General features: G+C 37.3%; 2 pseudogenes; one reads left to right on the forward strand and one right to left on the reverse strand.

The window, feature by feature from the left end:
- The first annotated feature begins 1,984 nt into the window (after nucleotides 1-1,984).
- LOC149187755 (benzaldehyde dehydrogenase, mitochondrial-like) lies at nucleotides 1,985-5,641 on the forward strand (annotated as a pseudogene).
- An 802-nt stretch (nucleotides 5,642-6,443) lies between these two features.
- On the reverse strand, nucleotides 6,444-7,141 carry LOC149187756 (rac-like GTP-binding protein RAC2 pseudogene; annotated as a pseudogene).
- Between the last annotated feature and the right edge of the window lie 10,630 nt (nucleotides 7,142-17,771).

The following is a 17,771-nucleotide window of genomic DNA, read 5'->3' on the forward strand; positions in this document are numbered from 1 at the left end:
GCACTAACACCACTAACACACACCAAAAGTCCAAGATACTCGTAAGATGTGACCCACACCCAAGTGCTTAGACTACACCTTCATAAAATGCACCTTCAACTTTGGATGTCCAAAACAGTAATATCCTAATCCAATATGGCCTATTTTTTTAGATTTGTGTAATTCATTCCTTATCAAATCCTTGCACCTCCTTAAAACTCCATGATAAATCTACTTGAATGGTCACCTTCCAAGTTCCAACACTTCCTTTTGCAACACGAAAAAACCACCTATATATGTTGCAACAACCTTGCCAACTTCTTTAGTGGGTTGCACATATATTTCACATTTCTTCTTCACCTTGCAAGGAGAGGGTATCAACTTCAATCAAGGAATGTTCACTTAGTACCACTACCAAGTTGTCGTTCCACAACTTGTCAAATGTCTTAAATTAGCTTCACAACTTCTCATGGTGCATAACGTGCTTGTCTACACCTCTAAGTGAGACCACAATCCCCAACCCCTCTAACTATTCCACCTCTTCAACCCTTGTTAGAGTCTTTTTGGACGTGCACCCATGCCTCAAGTAGAACATAACACTAGCATCCCAAACCTGCATGCTCATTCCATCTTTTATTGCCTTGTTGAAACCACATTATCACACTGCTTAAAATGAAATGTTTACATCTTAAGGCAAAAATCTATTTTTCTTATGACAACCTAAACTATGTGAGTGACGTGGAGAGGACTCCATTTCCTCAAGATAAAAACATCAGGTCTTACAAACCCATTCACACAACAATTTGAATATATTTAACCTAAAGAAGGGTACATACCCTACTCCTTCCAAATTTGTCATATAACTTTTAAGAAACTAACACACGTTTTTAATTATTAAATCTTTACTATAGACTCTCTTTTGTTTACACCCACCTAATATGCAAGAACATTTAAATATTTTCAATACAAACAAATTAAGAGCACATGTTTCTTTCTTACACTTAAATATTTTCAATACAAAAAACTTGTTTCCTTCTAATAACATTCAAATTCCAAAAATATAATATATGTACCTCCATAAATTTTAATAACAAAATAACATTCAAATTTTCCAAAAATACAATACATCTGTCTCCATAAACTTTAACAACAAAATGGTTACATAAAAACGATAATCTTAAAATTAAATTATTGTTAGGATGATCTTTCAAACCCAACCAAAAACACACATGAGGGCGATAGTTTATCAAATGAAACTAAAATACTTAATATGAAAGTGAAAATGGACTCTAGTTTATCAAATGAAACTAAAAACTTAGCACGAAAGTGAAAATGGGCGCTACTTTATCAAATGAAACTAAAAGCTTAAAACTTGAAAATGGGCGCTACTTTATCAAATGAAACTAAAAAGTTAGCGTTACATTATCAAATGAAACTAAAAACCTCCCCTTCATTATGCTCTTACCTGAGTTTGAGTTATGGAGGAAAATTTTGGCATATTTAAAAAAAATTAAGCGTTAATTTTGCTTTACGAAACCCCTCCCAACCCCAATCTTCGTTTAATCTTCTAGAACAGGTAGTGTAGTGTTTGTTCACTTTTCAACAGGCAGGAGTGAAAACTAGATTGAAGAGATCACAGGCTGGAGCGAAAACTAGATTGAAGAGATTTACGAATGAGGGTTTTACCAGTAGCAAACCCAGTATCGAACCCCATCCGATTTTCAGTCCGTTGACGATGCCAAGGTATGTTTCATATTTAACTTCACTGCATTTCCCTCATTTTCATTTCCCCTTTTTCAGGCTTCGACGCAGAGAGGAGTACACACATCTTAGGTCTCTGGTTCAACATCCACTATTTTTTTGCATCCACACTTGTATGTTTAGGCTTTAATCTCTGTGCTGCATTTTTTTACTGTTTGCAGGCATGGCGTTGGCATTTGATGAGTTTGAGAGGCCATTTATCATATTGAAGGAGCAAGTGCAGAAAATCGAATGAGAGACTTAAATGCTCAGAAGGCCAACATTGCAGCTGTCAGGGCCATCGCGAGAATCCTCTGCACCTCACTCGGCCCCATGCTCCAGAGCCCCTATCTTCACTTCTAGCTCGAGTAGTCCGGTTGGTTGGTACATTGAAGTGCCAATGACAGTGCGGCTATTTCGTTACTATGCAGGGTGGGCAGATAAAATACATGGTCTTACAGTTCCAGTTGATGGACCTTATCAGTCAAACATTACATGAGCCTATTCGAGTTGCAGGTCAAATCATCCCTTGGAATTTTCCACTACTTATGTTTTCTTGGAATTTTCCATTAACAACTCTTTATGCAACAAAACTTTTCCACGAGGCTGGACTGCCTCCAGGAGTTCTGACTATCATTTCGGGATATGGTCCAACTGCGGGAGGTGCAGTTGCAAGGCACATGGATATTGATAAGGTTGCTTTTACAGGTTCAACTGCTACTGGTCAAGCAGTGCTAGAGTTAGCTTCCAAGAGCAACCTTAAGCCAGTGACATTGGAACTTGGAGGAAAGTCCCCTTTTATTGTATGCGAAGATGCTGATGTCGATCAAGCCGTGGAGCTCGCTCACTTTGCATTATTTTTCAATCAGGCAAGGAGTTGAATCTCTCAAGTATTTAATCTGCATGGCACTCAATATTGTAACATGTTAATCAAGCCGCTGCTCTTTCTGCAGGGTCAATGCTGCTGTGCCGGGTCACGAACCTTTGTACATGAGAGTATCCATGATGAGTTTGTAGAAAAAGCAAAAGCGCGGTGTTTAAGTCGGGTTGTCGGTGATCCTTTTAGAAAAGGTGTTGAGCAAGGTCCTCAGGTATGCTGTTTTTTGGTCATTACTTAAGCATTGAATACCTATATTAATGCAAAAATAGAGAAAACAGAGAAAAGTTGCTTGTCTGCATGTAACTAATAGGCAACTGAAAGCGTGATAATCAAATGCCTGATGCATAAATGGGTCCTTTTGAATAAGAAAGTCAGCTTCTTATTTGTGCTTTGAGGGATATCATGGTTCACTGCAAAAAGAGAAATATAGGTCACTACACTTGAGAAGGGAGCTTGTTGTCTGAAAATGTTCTAGGAAATGCTATCTTGTGAAGAAAATGTTGAGCACTTTGATGTATAATTGCTGGTGGTCCCTGCCACACAAGTTTCTTGGTCTATTTATAAGTTGGCTGTTGCAGGACCGGCAGATTAACTCTTAAATTGAGACCTTGGCTGGTCCTTTGTCCTTGAATTTGCATTGCACTTGCACCATGTTAATGCCCATCAGAACCATTTTGTCATTCTTTACTACGTTCTCCAGTTGGTAATTGACAAAGCTCGATTTGTGAAGTCCTCCTTCCATAAATGACAAAAGCATGACTACTTTACTACTAGCATGTTGGGAAGTATTGAGCTATTCAAAGGATGTTTTGCTTGTAGAAAGTATTCTTTTTTAAATCTGAAGTGTCATCATGTTCTCGGTGGCCTTATTTTGATATTGTTGAGAATTTCTTTTGAAACGCCGCAGATTGACCAGGATCAGTTTAACAAGGTTATGAGTTATATCAAGGCTGGGAGGGAGAGTGGTGCAAAACTTGTAACGGGGGCGACCAAATTGGTACCAAGGGCTTCTATATTATGCCTACCATTTTCTTAGAAGTTAAGGTATGGGAATAACATTTTGGGGATAATTGCAATTCTGCAAATCTTTCCCCAATTAGTTATGAAAATGCTTACTTTTTACTGGTTTGGTTCTTCTTTTCCACTCTAAACTAGATTTTAACTCTCAAAGATGACTGAAATCCACATATATTCGAGATGACATTATTATGGATTTGTTTGCTACTACCTTTAACTGGTGGAACTAGACACAAGTAATAGGAGTGAGGGTATTGTCAGTTCGAGCACAAATTTTCCTTTACTGCTTAACATGAATGGGGTTGCAGTACTTATCTTACCTCTGTTTATGTGACAAAAACAGGATGACATGGCCATAGCTACTGACGAAATATTTGGTCCAGTACAGTCAATTATAAAATTCAAGTAAGTATAGATGATGGCTGAATTGATTCCGAAGATATTGATTTCACAATGTCTGTTTGAATTTTGATTTAAGAACTGTATTTTTGGTGGATACTATTTGCTGCTATCTTGTACAGAACTATAGACGAAGTAATAAAGTGGTCGAATGCTACTCGTTATGGGTTGGCAGCAGGAGTGTTTACAAAGAATATAGAGACCGTGAACACTCTTACTCAGGCATTACGTGTCGGAACAGTTTGGGTTAATTGCTTTGACATTTTTGATGTTGGTATACCTTTTGGTGGCATAAAATGAGTGGCACTGGAAGAGAGAAGGGTATCTACAGTCTCAATAACTACTTACAGATTAAAGTCGTTGTCTCTCCTTTAAAGAATCCACCATGTTTGTAGGCTGTTAGTTCCTACAAATGGTTCTATTGTGTGGGGGAACATATTCAGTTCCTGATGGTCTTGTCAAGTCAGTCTAATTTGAATTTAGCTTTCTCTGTCAATAATAATGTATATGACCTTCAGATAGGTGTGATGCTCTTGTTTTCCTGTGAACCTGCACAGTCGTGTCTCTGTAAGATTCTGTAGTTTCAAAATTTGGAACTCAATTATCATGGCCATATCAAATGCGAAATGAAGGGTGTCATAGTTTCTGCCATGTTTTATGGTTCTTGTTTTTCTGTGAAGGTGCATAGTCATGTCTATGAAAGACTCTAGATTCAGAATTTGGAACTCAATTATCATGTTCATATCAAAAAAAATTGATGTTAGTTTGGAGAAACACAACAAAAATAAAACTTTTCTGGCAACAGACAAACATCACAGAAAATGGAGCAACAACAACATTACTCAATCATATTCTATACTCAATCATAGACAACAGAAGAGATAAATTGACAGCAGAAAAGAAAACAAATAACTGGAGAACAGAAATCACTTCATATTACACAATAGGCCTAGGCCTTGGCTTGCCTTGCTCAAGCTGAGAAAATACAAATTTATAGAGGCTGATGTTCAGGCTGAGAAAATACAAATTTATAGAGGCTGAAGGAGGATCTAGAATCATGCATGTGATTCAGATGAAGATCTAGAAACAAATGGCAGTGTGGTAGGTTCGGCGCGAGTGTGGCGGTGACGGTTGGGACGACAGAGTGTCGGGGAGTCGGTGTCGGAATTAGCACAGCGTGAGTCGGTTTGGCTTCACACTTAACAGTAGTGTCTGTTCACTTTTCAACATGCGGGAGTGAAAACTAGATTGAAGAGATCACAGGCGAGAGCGAAAACTAGAATGAAGAGATTTACGAATGAGGGTTTTACCAATAGCAAACCCAGTATCACACCCCATCTAATCTTCAGTTCGTTGATGGTGCCAAGGCATGTTTCATATTTAACTTCACTGTGTTTCCCTCATTTTCATTTCTCCCATTTTCAGTGTTCGACGTAGAGAGGAGTACACACATCTTAGGTCTTTGGTTCAACATCCACTATTTTTTTGCATCCACACTTGTATGTTTAGGCTTTAATCACTTGTATGTTTAGGCTTTAATCTTTGTGCTGCATTTTCTTATTGTTTGCAGGCATGGCGTTGGCATTTGATGAGTTTGAGAGGCCATTTATCATATTGAAGGAGTAAGTGCAGAAAATCTGAATGAGAGACTTAGATGCTTAGAAGGCCAACATTGTAGCTGTTAGGGTCATCGCGAGAATCCTTTGCACCTCACTTGGCCCCATGCTCCAGAGCCCCAACGGTGATGTCACCCTTAGTAAGCTCCTGTTCCATTTAATCGTTGTCTATTTTTGGATTGGTGAAACCCATTAAGTTATGAAAATAAGTAGACTGTACTTAAAAAACCTATGAATTATAAGTAGAAATTACATGAAAAAGTTTATGTAGATATTTTGCAAGGAGTCGAATAACCAAATACTCTATGATCTTTTATATACTAAATTAAATCTTGCACGTTGAGACAATATAGCCAAACTCAGTAATAAAAAATTACACTGCTTTTTGACAGGGCAAAGCGCAGAGCACCTCCATGCTTTGAACATGATTCTTAGTAGTATGACTTCAACTGCAATTGAGAACTCACATGGTAAAAAAAAATATTTGACCACTCTCATCATAGTATCCTATGCATGTACACCCAACTTTCATTTACATTTCAAAATAGTCCTCCATAACCACAGTAGGCAATGATATAAAATGAAAAAAATCAGGACCTTTCATTTACATTTCAAAACATTCCTCCATAACCACACAGGCAATGATATAAAATGAAAAAACCAGGACCTTTTGCCAGAGCATCTGGCTTTACAATAAATTCAACATACTAAACATAGAGTAACAAATCATAAATACTTGGGAAATATTATGCCAGCCTTTGATTAAATAATGCACTGTAAAGTTCTGCAGATGCCAAAGATAGATAAAGCCCTTAAAGAATAAATCATGTTCTTTGCTTGTTTCTGCGTTTCTTTTGCTTTGGTGGTTGAAGAACCACTTTGATTACGACATCAAAAACAACCTTAACATTCTGTTGTGTTTTAGAATTGCATTCAATGTATGTTGCAACCCTGATTTTCCTCTTCAAATCTTCACCTTGCGTTGTTGAGATTGGGGCTGCTCTGGGATGATCAACAAAAAACTATGTCTTTTCGTAAATCTAATTTTGTCCCCGCCAAAATGATAGACACAGATGGTGCGTAGTGTCTCAATTTTGGAATCCACTTTTTGGAAATGTTTTTATAACTGGCCTTGTTGATTAAGGAGAAAGCCAGGAGGAAGACATCTGCACCTCTATAACTCAGGGACCTGATCCTATTGTAATCCTCTTGTCCCTTCGTGTCCCAGAGGCCAAGATTCGTTGTACTTCCATCCACCACTACATTTGCACTGAAGTTATCAAACATTGTTGGTACATAGTCCATTCGAAATGTGTTGCTTGTGTAGGAAATAAGCATGCAAGTTTTTCCCACAACACCATCCCCCACAGTCACACACTTAATAAATCTAGCAGTACTCATGGTTGCTCTGACTCTTCAGAAAAACTAACTATATTTGTTGGAACATTTCCTATCCAGTGGCTGAATTCACAAAGGCTGCTTAGCTCAGCTAACAGCACATAACAGACAATCAAAATGTTGGGTCCCTATAATACTAGTGATTACCCCATTACTATTGTAGGTATACCCCTTATTTATATTGTTGTGCCCCCATTACCCCCATATTGTTATTAATGTGCCCATAGAATCCCTCTATTGTTATTTTTGTGGCTTTATATTATTATTGTTAGGTCGGCTGGATTATATTGTGACTCCTTAGACTCCTATATATAGAAAGGAGGTTTTGTCATTTGAATCATCCAAGAATTGTTCATTTATGTAATGTAAAGGAGGTTGCCCCCTCGAAGAGGCTGAATTCTAAAGCATTGATCTATCTTTTCTATCTTTTCTTGAGCTGGTTTCATAACATTTGGTATCAGAGCTTTGGATTCTAGGGTTTCGCTGCTCCAAACAGGTCATCGTGGAATTTTCGCTATAACTTTTTTTCTGTGACGTTTCAGAAGTTGCAAAAAAAACCCATTTGAGAAAAAATCGCGCTGAACCTTGGGTCCGAATTTTAGAGCTTTTCGAGCAATATTTCGGAGATATGATCTGAGGAAGTTGGTCTTTTTGCAGACTCCTGAATTACACTCAAAACAGGTGACCTGGGGAAAATCGTCATAACTTTCTTTCTGAGCATCGGATTGAAATTTCGTAAGAAGGTACAGAAAGAGGACGGACTTTAGTTTGCTGTTATATATGTTTCAGAGTCAAAGGTTAAAACAGTGACACGTGGCACTTCATACAAGTTCACTCTACGGAACTAGTCTATAATCAGGTCACTGCGGGAGATTGTGCATAACTCTTTCTTGGAGAATCCAATTTGGTTCAGACTAGTGGCATTGGAAAGAGGACATAGAAGGCTACTACAGGTCACATTTTTAGAACTGGATGATTCAAAATTACAGAGATACATCAGATTCAATATCAGGCTTCTACAAAGTAAAAAAAGGTGTGTAGTTTTTATTTTTTTTTTTTGCATAAGCTTGGTTTGAAGGAATTCAAAGGGCATAGTAAAGCATTATTATCGGTAACTGATGCCCCAAGGAAAGAAAATGCAAACACCTAGTAAGGAACCTGAAAGCTCTAGCATGACTCATGAAGAAGAGGAAGAAATGCTACATGATATATCAAAATTACAAGAACAAGTGCAACAAATGTCACGCTCACAAAAGCTAACAGATGCTAAGATAAATGGCGTGGAATCTAAGATAAAGGGCATGGAAGCTAAGATGGATGATCTGAAGACAGATTTGAGGATATATTTGAAGACAGACATGGCAGATTTGAAGACAGATTTGACAAATTTTCTACAAGAAATACTTACTAATGGTGAAAAGGTTGTAAAGGAAACTCATGATGTGAAAAAAAGAAATGTTAATCATGATTCCATAGACTCTAATGTTGGATCGAAGACCCACCATATTCCAAAAATCGATATGAGGAAGTTTGATGGCAAGGATCCCGCCACATGGATATTACAGATGGAGCAATTCTTCGATCTCAATAATGTGAAAAACACACAAAAGGTACGTATGACAACTTTATATTTGGAACCAAATCAGTTTGTATGGTATCAATGGCTTTGCTCTCGTAAACAATTTATCACTTGGGCAATTTTTACGGAAGAATTGATAGCACATTATGAGGATACAAAAAGCAACACTTTTTTTAGCCAATTGATAAGTCTCAAACAAAAGGGTTCAATAATGGAGCACATTGAGGAGTTCCAAAAATTGAACATAAGGGTAAAAGATATTCCAGAGGAGCATAGGATTGATGTGTTCATAGGGTCTTTAAAGGATAATATCCAACATGATGTTCGCCTTTGGGAACCTGATTCATTAGAGAAGGCATTCAGGTTAGCAAGAAAAATGGAAAGCAAAATTATGGCAACCAGGAAGCATACCACTCACAACTATAAAGACGGAAGTGTTGTTGCCCCTAGTCTTCCACAACCTATAAGGTTGACACCACAAAAATTGGAAGAAAAAAGAGCAAAAGGGCTTTGTTACAGTTGTGATAGCAAATACACTAAAGGTCATAAGTGTGCTGAGAAGAAATTATTCTACATAGATTGTGAAGAGGAAGAAGAAAAGGAGCAAGAAAGGTCAAAAGAAGAGGATATACTCCAGGAACAAAGCCTAGATGAAGAACAAATAAATCCGACCATATCTTGTAATGCATTGGCGGGAATTACCACTCCTCAAACCATCAAGATAGAAGGACAAATCAAGAAGAAAAAGGTAATAGTGTTGATTGATTCAGGAAGCACCCACAATTTTATTCATTGTAGGGTAGCAAAAGAATTGAATTGCTTCCTATATCCAGCACCAGAGTGTCAAGTGATGATTGCAAATGGAGGAACAATAAATTGCTCTGGAAAGTGCCATAATATCAAGCTATCCATGGGAGAATATGTATTGACTAGCCCAATGCTTTCCATTCCAATGGGAGGTGCTGATGTTGTACTAGGAGTCCAATGGCTACAATCCTTGGGTACAATAGCTTTTAATTTTCAAGAACTTTTCATCAAATTTTCTGTGGAAGGAAAGGAAGTTGAATTAAGGGGTATTGCAGGGAAACCAGGAAAGATAATCAGCTCTAATGGTATGACAAAGCTTCTAAAAAAGGAGCAAAGAGGTGTAATTGCACAATTATGTTCGCTAGATGTTTCCACATTGGAATCATCTATTTCTCCAGATCTCCAAAAAGTCCTGGACAATCATTCCAAGGTATTTGAGACTCCCAAAGGTCTCCCACCTATGCGTGATCATGATCATGCTATTCATCTGATTCCAGGAAGTGTTCCTCCAAACATCAGGCCGTACAGATATCCCTATGTCCAAAAAAGTGAAATTGAACGTATGGTTGCAGAAATGCTAGAGGCTGGTATAATTCAACCGAGTCAAAGTTCTTTCTCTGCTCCAGTAGTATTGGTGCACAAGAAGGATGGATCATGGCGCATGTGTCCGGATTATAGGGAGCTCAACAAGCTCACTATTAAAGATAAGTTCCCCATTCCTGTCATTGATGAATTACTGGATGAATTGCATGGATCAATTTACTTCACCAAGTTGGATCTTCGTTCAGGATATCATCAAATCAGAATGAAGATTGAAGACATTCCGAAAATGGCATTTAGAACTCATGAGGGTCATTATGAATTTTTGGTCATGCCTTTTGGCCTTACCAATGCACCTTCAACATTTCAAGGTTTGATGAATTCAATTTTCAAACCATTCCTTAGAAAATTTGTGTTAGTATTTTTTGATGATATACTAATCTACAACAAGTCTTGGAAGGATCATGTTGAACATGTTGACAGGGTGCTACAACTATTGGAGGAGAAACAATTATATGCAAAAAGATCCAAATGTTTCTTTGGAGTCCAGGAGGTGGAATATTTGGGTCATATTGTATCTCATGAAGGAGTTAAGGTAGACCCTAGCAAAATTAAAGCCATTAAGGAATGGAAAATCCCCACATCCATAAAGCATCTGCGAGGATTTCTTGGGTTGACAGGGTATTATCGCAAGTTTGTTAAGAATTATGGGAGAATAGCAGCACCTCTAACAACATTATTGAAGAAAGATGCATTTTCATGGACTCCGGAAGCAACAAAGGCCTTTGAACATCTTAAAGAGGCAATGTGCCAAGCACCGGTCTTAGCTACACCGGACTTCACAAAAACCTTTATTGTGGAATGTGATGCTTCAGGAAATGGAATTGGTGCTGTTCTAATGCAAGATGAAAGACCCATTGCTTTTGAAAGTCGTCCAATCAAGGGAAAGTTTTTAAGCAAAGCTATTTATGAGAAGGAAATGTTGGCAATACTCCATGCACTTAAGAAATGGCGACCCTACCTAATGGGAAGACACTTCAAGGTAAAAACAGATCATGATAGCCTTAAATACTTTTTAGAACAAAGATTATCCTCTGAAGAGCAACAAAAGTGGGTCACAAAGATGTTGGGTTATGACTTTGAAATCATCTACAAAAAAGGGAAGCAAAATGTGGTGGCAGATGCACTCTCAAGAAAGGATGAGGATGTGGAAGCATTGTTGTGCGCCATTTCTATTATCCAACCAGATTGGATAAACGAAGCAAGGGAGGAATGGAAGAATGACGAAGAAGTGTGGGCACTTATTCGAAAGCTACAACAAGATTCCAGTACGTCTGATACATTTAGCTGGAAAAATGATTCGTTATGGTACAAAGATCGCTTATACCTCTGTAAGAATTCCCAGCTAAAACAAAAGATTCTTATGGAATTGCACACTTCTCCCTTAGGAGGGCACTCAGGATTTTTAAAAACTTACCACAGGGTTAAGAAGGAATTTTTTTGGGATGGCCTTAAATCAGATATTCAAAAGTTTGTGGCAGAATGTTTGGTTTGCCAACAAAATAAAGTTGAAACAATTAAGACACCGGGTCTATTACAACCTTTATCCATTCCAAGCCAACGTTGGGAGGAGGTTTCAATGGATTTTATCACAGGTTTACCCAAGTCTGAGGGAAAGAGTGTCATCATGGTGGTAGTTGACAGACTTACCAAGTATGCACACTTTTGTGCATTATCACATCCATTTAAAGCCAGTACAGTTTCTACTGCATTTATGGAAACAATTCAAAAGCTACATGGAAACCCAAAGATTATTGTAAGTGACAGAGATCCCATTTTCACTGGAAATTTTTGGACAGAATTATTTTCTTGTCTTGGTACTCAGTTAGCTCATAGCTCATCTTATCATCCTCAATCTGATGGGAAAACTGAGATAGTAAACAAATGTTTGGAAGGATATCTTCGTTGCTTTGTATCTGATAAACAGACACAATGGGTCAAATGGTTGCCTCTGGCTGAATGGTGGTATAACACTTCCTTCCATACAGCAACAAAAATGACCCCATTTATGGCACTTTATGGGTATCAACCACCATCCATCACATCATATTTAAGAGAAAATTCTAAGGTTCAGGCAGTGGAACATCACATCGAACATCAACAACAAGTCCTCCAACTCTTAAAGGATAACCTCGTGTTGGCACAGAATAGAATGAAACAACAGGCAGATCAACATCGCAGTGAAAGAAGTTTTGATGTAGGTGATTGGGTATTCCTACGGCTACAACCATATAAGCAAATGTCCCTCAAGCAAGCTAAGAAGGATAATAAATTATCACCAAAGTATTATGGTCCGTACAAGGTGTTGCAAAAGATTGGTACTATGGCATACAAATTGGAGCTTCCTGCAGCTTCTCGATTGCACCCAGTTTTCCATGTTTCATGTTTAAAGAAGGTTATAGGTGACAAGCTCCCAGTTCAAACAATATTGCCAGAACTTGACGAGGAAGGAAAAATTATATTGGAACCGGAAGCAGTCATAGAAACAAGAACTCGACAGCTACGAAATCGATCAATTTCAGAGTATCTTATCAAGTGGAAGAACTTATCCACTGAAGATTCCACATGGGAGGATGAGAATTTTATGCAGAAGTATCATGAACTACTCAAGCGTTGAGGAAAACACTTTTTTGAAGGAGAGGGGCATGTTGGGTCCCTATAATACTAGTGATTACCCCATTACTATTGTAGTTATACCCCTTATTTATATTGTTGTGCCCCCATTACCCCCATATTGTTATTAATGTGCCCATAGAATCCCTCTATTGTTATTTTTGTGGCTTTATATTATTATTGTTAGGTCGGCTGGATTATATTGTGACTCCTTAGACTCCTATATATAGAAAGGAGGTTTTGTCATTTGAATCATCCAAGAATTGTTCATTTATGTAATGTAAAGGAGGTTGCCCCTTCGAAGAGGCTGAATTCTAAGGCGTTGATCTATCTTTTCTTTCTTTTCTTGAGCTGGTTTCATAACACAAAAGTTTTAAAGCACCGAGAACAATTACAAACTAGAAAGAAAATTGTTTCTCAAATTAATATTTAAAAGGATGTCCTATAAAGATTAACAACCATTAGAAAATGCAGAGCATTTTGAAAAGAAACAAACAAAACTCTCAATCCAGAACATCACAGTTGGGATCTGTACTCACAAAAACCAAATACTCTATGACCTACTCACTCTTCTCACACACTGCGAGGCCCACCAACTTCCTACAGAAGAGAAAAAAAAAACAATTTTGATAGTTAAAGGCCATTATAAGATATTGTCACAGTCCATGATGTTATTTCCAAGTTCTTCTGTGGGAGGTTGTCTGATGGATGAGGAACAAATTGTTATCATTACAAAAAGTCTTGTGTTAAGCACCTCCGAGCAACCTTCCAGAGGAGCAACCCAATGTCCCGAGGGGGGATGGGGACTACTTCTCTTGTGGGGCCTGGATCTAGGAAAGTGAAGACATAAACTATGCATGCTTTGGTTGCTTCGCGCTTAGGTTTAATTGAGGTTAGGAGTATAAAGTGTCAAGGGAAGAGTGAACATGAATGAGCACAAGATGTTTCTAAAAGGAGGGAAGGGAAGCTAAAACTTGAGGCTCACAAAATGCTGAAATAGAGCCAAACACATCTCAGAATCTACAACTGGATCTAGAAAATGGAATCCAACACTGTTAGAACATGTAGGAAGCTACTTGAAGGGTGGCTCCTTCCTGACGGCTCAAAACAAATTGTGGGAAAAAACCATACATGTCTAGTGGTCTTCGAAAAGTACAGTCTTAGCAACCCAATGGAAATTCACTTTCATGTATAACTTGCTCCCATGAAATCCCAAAATTATCTCAAAACTTGTAGCTTTGCTTCTTTTTCTGTAATTCCTCAGTCACTTTTCCTTTCATGAAATAAGACCAATGTTCTCAAACCATAAATAGATGTATCAAGTCCTCCTCTATAAGGCATATTTGACGGCCACCAGCTCCATCCTCCCTAAATGGTGATGCAAGCATTTCTCACTTCCATTAATGGAGTGCTAAAATATGATATTCCACAATATATTTAACTGTAAATAGGGAAACCATTACAGGACGCATTTGTACAATTTGATGTGATCTATCAATAGGTTGGTCTTCAGTTGTTGGATTCCATCAAAGATCAAGTAGAAGAACATAACATGCAACAACCATGTTGAGACCAAGACTCGCAACTTTCAGGGACATTTCCATAACAGTTACCTTAGGGAGTGTCATGAAATCATTCACAGCTTTATCCCGTGCTATTACAGACATAGTTCCAACTTCCATCCAACCTTCTATGTTGTATGCATGATTTTTTTATAGGAACCTGAAGCAAATATGGCATACTCGTCCACTGGGAGAAAACTATGGCTTTCTCCGATGTCTCTATAATCTGCTGCTTATAGTCCACGCTAAAAAATGGGTCATAAAACAACCAGTAAATAAAGTGACCCAAACATAGGAGGAGGATGGTTTGCCTTAGAGATGCAACGTTCCATTTGGAATTGGCTTGAAGTGACTTGAAATAATTTTTAGATTCCTTAGGAGGCCCAATGACTTGCCTTCCTTGCTTAACATATCTCTTGAGATGTGCCAGGACTTGTCTTTTAAGGTTGATTTTGCCAATTTGGGCACATGGGTTTGCTTGGACAAAAAATGGTCGATGACTTTTAACATATCACTTGCCTCATTTGACCAAGGATTGACCTCAATATGCCTTCTTCAAGCCCACCTGTGTCACAAAAGGAGTACAACCACCTTTGATTGGGCATATCTCCTTGGTGCCTTGACATTTTAATAAAATTTCCATGTGGCATGGCAAGTAAAAATTATGTTGAGCAATTTGAGTCTTTGTTGACTCTTGATCCTTGGGATCCTATGTGTTGGGATCTGTAAACTGCCTTGGGAAAGGTGAAATGTTGTAAAATGTGAGTCTGCCATGTTGAGAACTGTAACATGAATGATATATCACAGCCAAAGATTGCATACAGACTCTATGACACATGACCATGTGGATAGGACATAGGTGCGCTCAAGACATGGGCTATACTACAAATAGTGATCATTGCTACAAGACCAAAGGTTCCTCTAAAGCATGTGTCCAAGTATGCCCTTCCTAATCCCTCCAATCCTATGCAGGATGAAAGAACCTAAAAGTGGAGTGTAAGTAGATTGGGTATGACAGACAGTAATAGGCATAGGACACCACAATATATAACATCACATGACCTACAAGTCTACGATTTGGATTTTCTAGGACTACAATGATGCTTCCCAAAAGGAAAAATTAGCTATAGGTACCCTTGCTGAAATGAGGGGTAACAGTTCCATTGGAGGATGTGGAGGGCGATGACTTTTGTCCAATTAGTCTCACTATCTAGATTATGTTCTCAAGTCTTTTTTCCTAGACTCATGGAGCTTTCCAGATAATCTCTTTTTTTGTTCTTTGAAGTTTTCAACTTTATCATTGACATGTTGAGATATTATGATATTTGCATTTCAATTTGATATTATTATGTGGGCCTTGGTTGATAGAATTTATGAATACCTTGAGATGAAAATCTGAAATTTGATTTTAAATTACGAAATTTTAAATTTGATTTACGTAAGAAATCTGAAAATTCAATTTGATTTCATATCAGAAAATGATACGTATGATATTTGATATTTACTAGTTTAGTGTTTCTAATTTATTGTTTATCTCATTTACCAATATGTGTATGAAAGCTAAACAATTGATATACTTTAGTTCATATTTTATTTTTGTCTTTTTTTTTCTTCAATATATATAATTGTTGAAAACATAATTTTAGGGAATATATTGCTGAAGTTCTGAAAAGAAACTTATTAGAAATACTGGGGAAAATATTGAAAATATCAGCAAAATAAACTTAGACCTCAAGAGTTCTGGAAATATTGGACAAATTTGGCAACCTGAAAAACTTGGGAGATCTCAAAGATATTTGCAAGACATACTTGTAAAAAAAAGGTTAGGGTGAGGGTTCTGATTCCCTGATTCGTAAGTTTGGGATGAGTGCCGCAACCGCACCAGAATCTTCTGTTGGTTTTGGTCACACCCATGGTTTGTGTAACTTTGATGATAAGTCTAAGTAACTATTGGAATTTGTAGTCCTTTTTATGGAATATTTTATTTTCCTATACATGTATTGTGTGAAAGGAAAGATGCATAAAATCTCAATCTTCTTCTAATAAAATGGCATATAGTAATTAATAATGGAAGAATTACATGTCTGATCCCAATGTTGTTTATCATGTGATTTTCATTCATTAGGTAAAGTGGTTCAAAATTGAGCTATGTCAGGCTTTGGAGGAGAAGGAAGCCACTATTCTGAGGTCGAAACTGTTAAACAAAGATCTATAGATAATTCTTTACAAGGGCTAATATATTGGAAATGGAACTTGTGCTTATATTTTTCCAGACAAACTAATTATGATCTGATGATTTGAGATTGATTTCCTTTTCTTTTTGGTAGGTTAGAAGAGCTAGAAAAAACATCCATGGAGATGGTTAAAAATGAAAATAGGTGCTCGTTGGATGCAAAGGTTCCTCACTGTTTCTTTGCTTCCCTATCAGAAATGTATTCATGCATCCTCTAGTCAATGCATTATATTAAGAAAATCAACATGCATCAATTTTTGCAATATTTTAGGATTGTAAACATTATAATCCAAAATTTATCAAATGCTAAGGTGCACTAGAAAAAGGGAATAAAGTTGAAAGTTGAAACACATGAATAACATGATCACCATACAAGAGTAATTTGCACTTCTATTGAGCCTTATTAATGAATTCAACTACGTTAACTCCAACTCCTGTTCTAATCATTCCATATAGTCTTTATTACCCTTTATGAGTTATTTGAGACTCAGACCTACTCATTAGGAACACAACCAACGGTAGTAATTTTAGAAGTAGTTTGAAAGCAATGGATTACAATAATGACCGTCTAGTGTTTTGAATGGCTAGAGGCTATTATTTCTCTTTTCTATTCAAGCAAACCAGTCTTAGAATACAAACATCAACGATCCGTCATGTCCTATTCTAATTAGTTTAAGTAATGTTCTCTATGGTCTTCTTCACCTCCTCAATTAGTCTTTTCTTGCCTGTGACTTCCCTTCAAGCTGTGTAATTATGCAAATAAACAAAATTCAATATTTCATTTTGGTTCTTGGAGGGATGTCCAATCATTCACTTTCGAAACCCTTCATTGTCTTCCTATTAGGCACATAAATTTTTCTCATCTGGGGTTCCCTTTTTATTTGTCTCTATTTGGTTTTGGACTAGAGTATAGTTTATTTTTGTTATAATAGTCTTGTCTTTGTTAAGCCCTTTTCATGCTTATATAGACTCTTTTTTCTGAGTCCAAAGTATCCTCCAAAAACCTTGAATGACATGCAAAACTCGAGAGGGTCGTTTGAAGACGCCTTTGTGAAATTTGAAACTATAATAGTAATCCATCACTTAATTGTACTTGTAGAGATGATAGTGTAGGTATTATGAAATGTAGCTCCTTTTGTGAAAATCTGGAATTCTTTTTAGCTACTTATAATTACAAAATAAGCTAAAAACAAGATGCATGAGAATAATAAGGGCCCAAGGGGTAAATTTATTTGACATTTTTGGTATGGAATTTAAAAAAAATGAGGGAAGGCATAGGTGAGAAACTTACAACCCTTTTTCAGCTCCGAGTTGGTTGCCATGATTGCTAACAGAAACTATTGGAAGA

The sequence above is a fragment of the Pinus tabuliformis genome, chromosome 3_1 (assembly GCF_031772625.1).
Source record: "Pinus tabuliformis cultivar Carrire ecotype Pingquan chromosome 3_1, CPIR1, whole genome shotgun sequence".
Taxonomy (NCBI): domain Eukaryota; kingdom Viridiplantae; phylum Streptophyta; class Pinopsida; order Pinales; family Pinaceae; genus Pinus; species Pinus tabuliformis.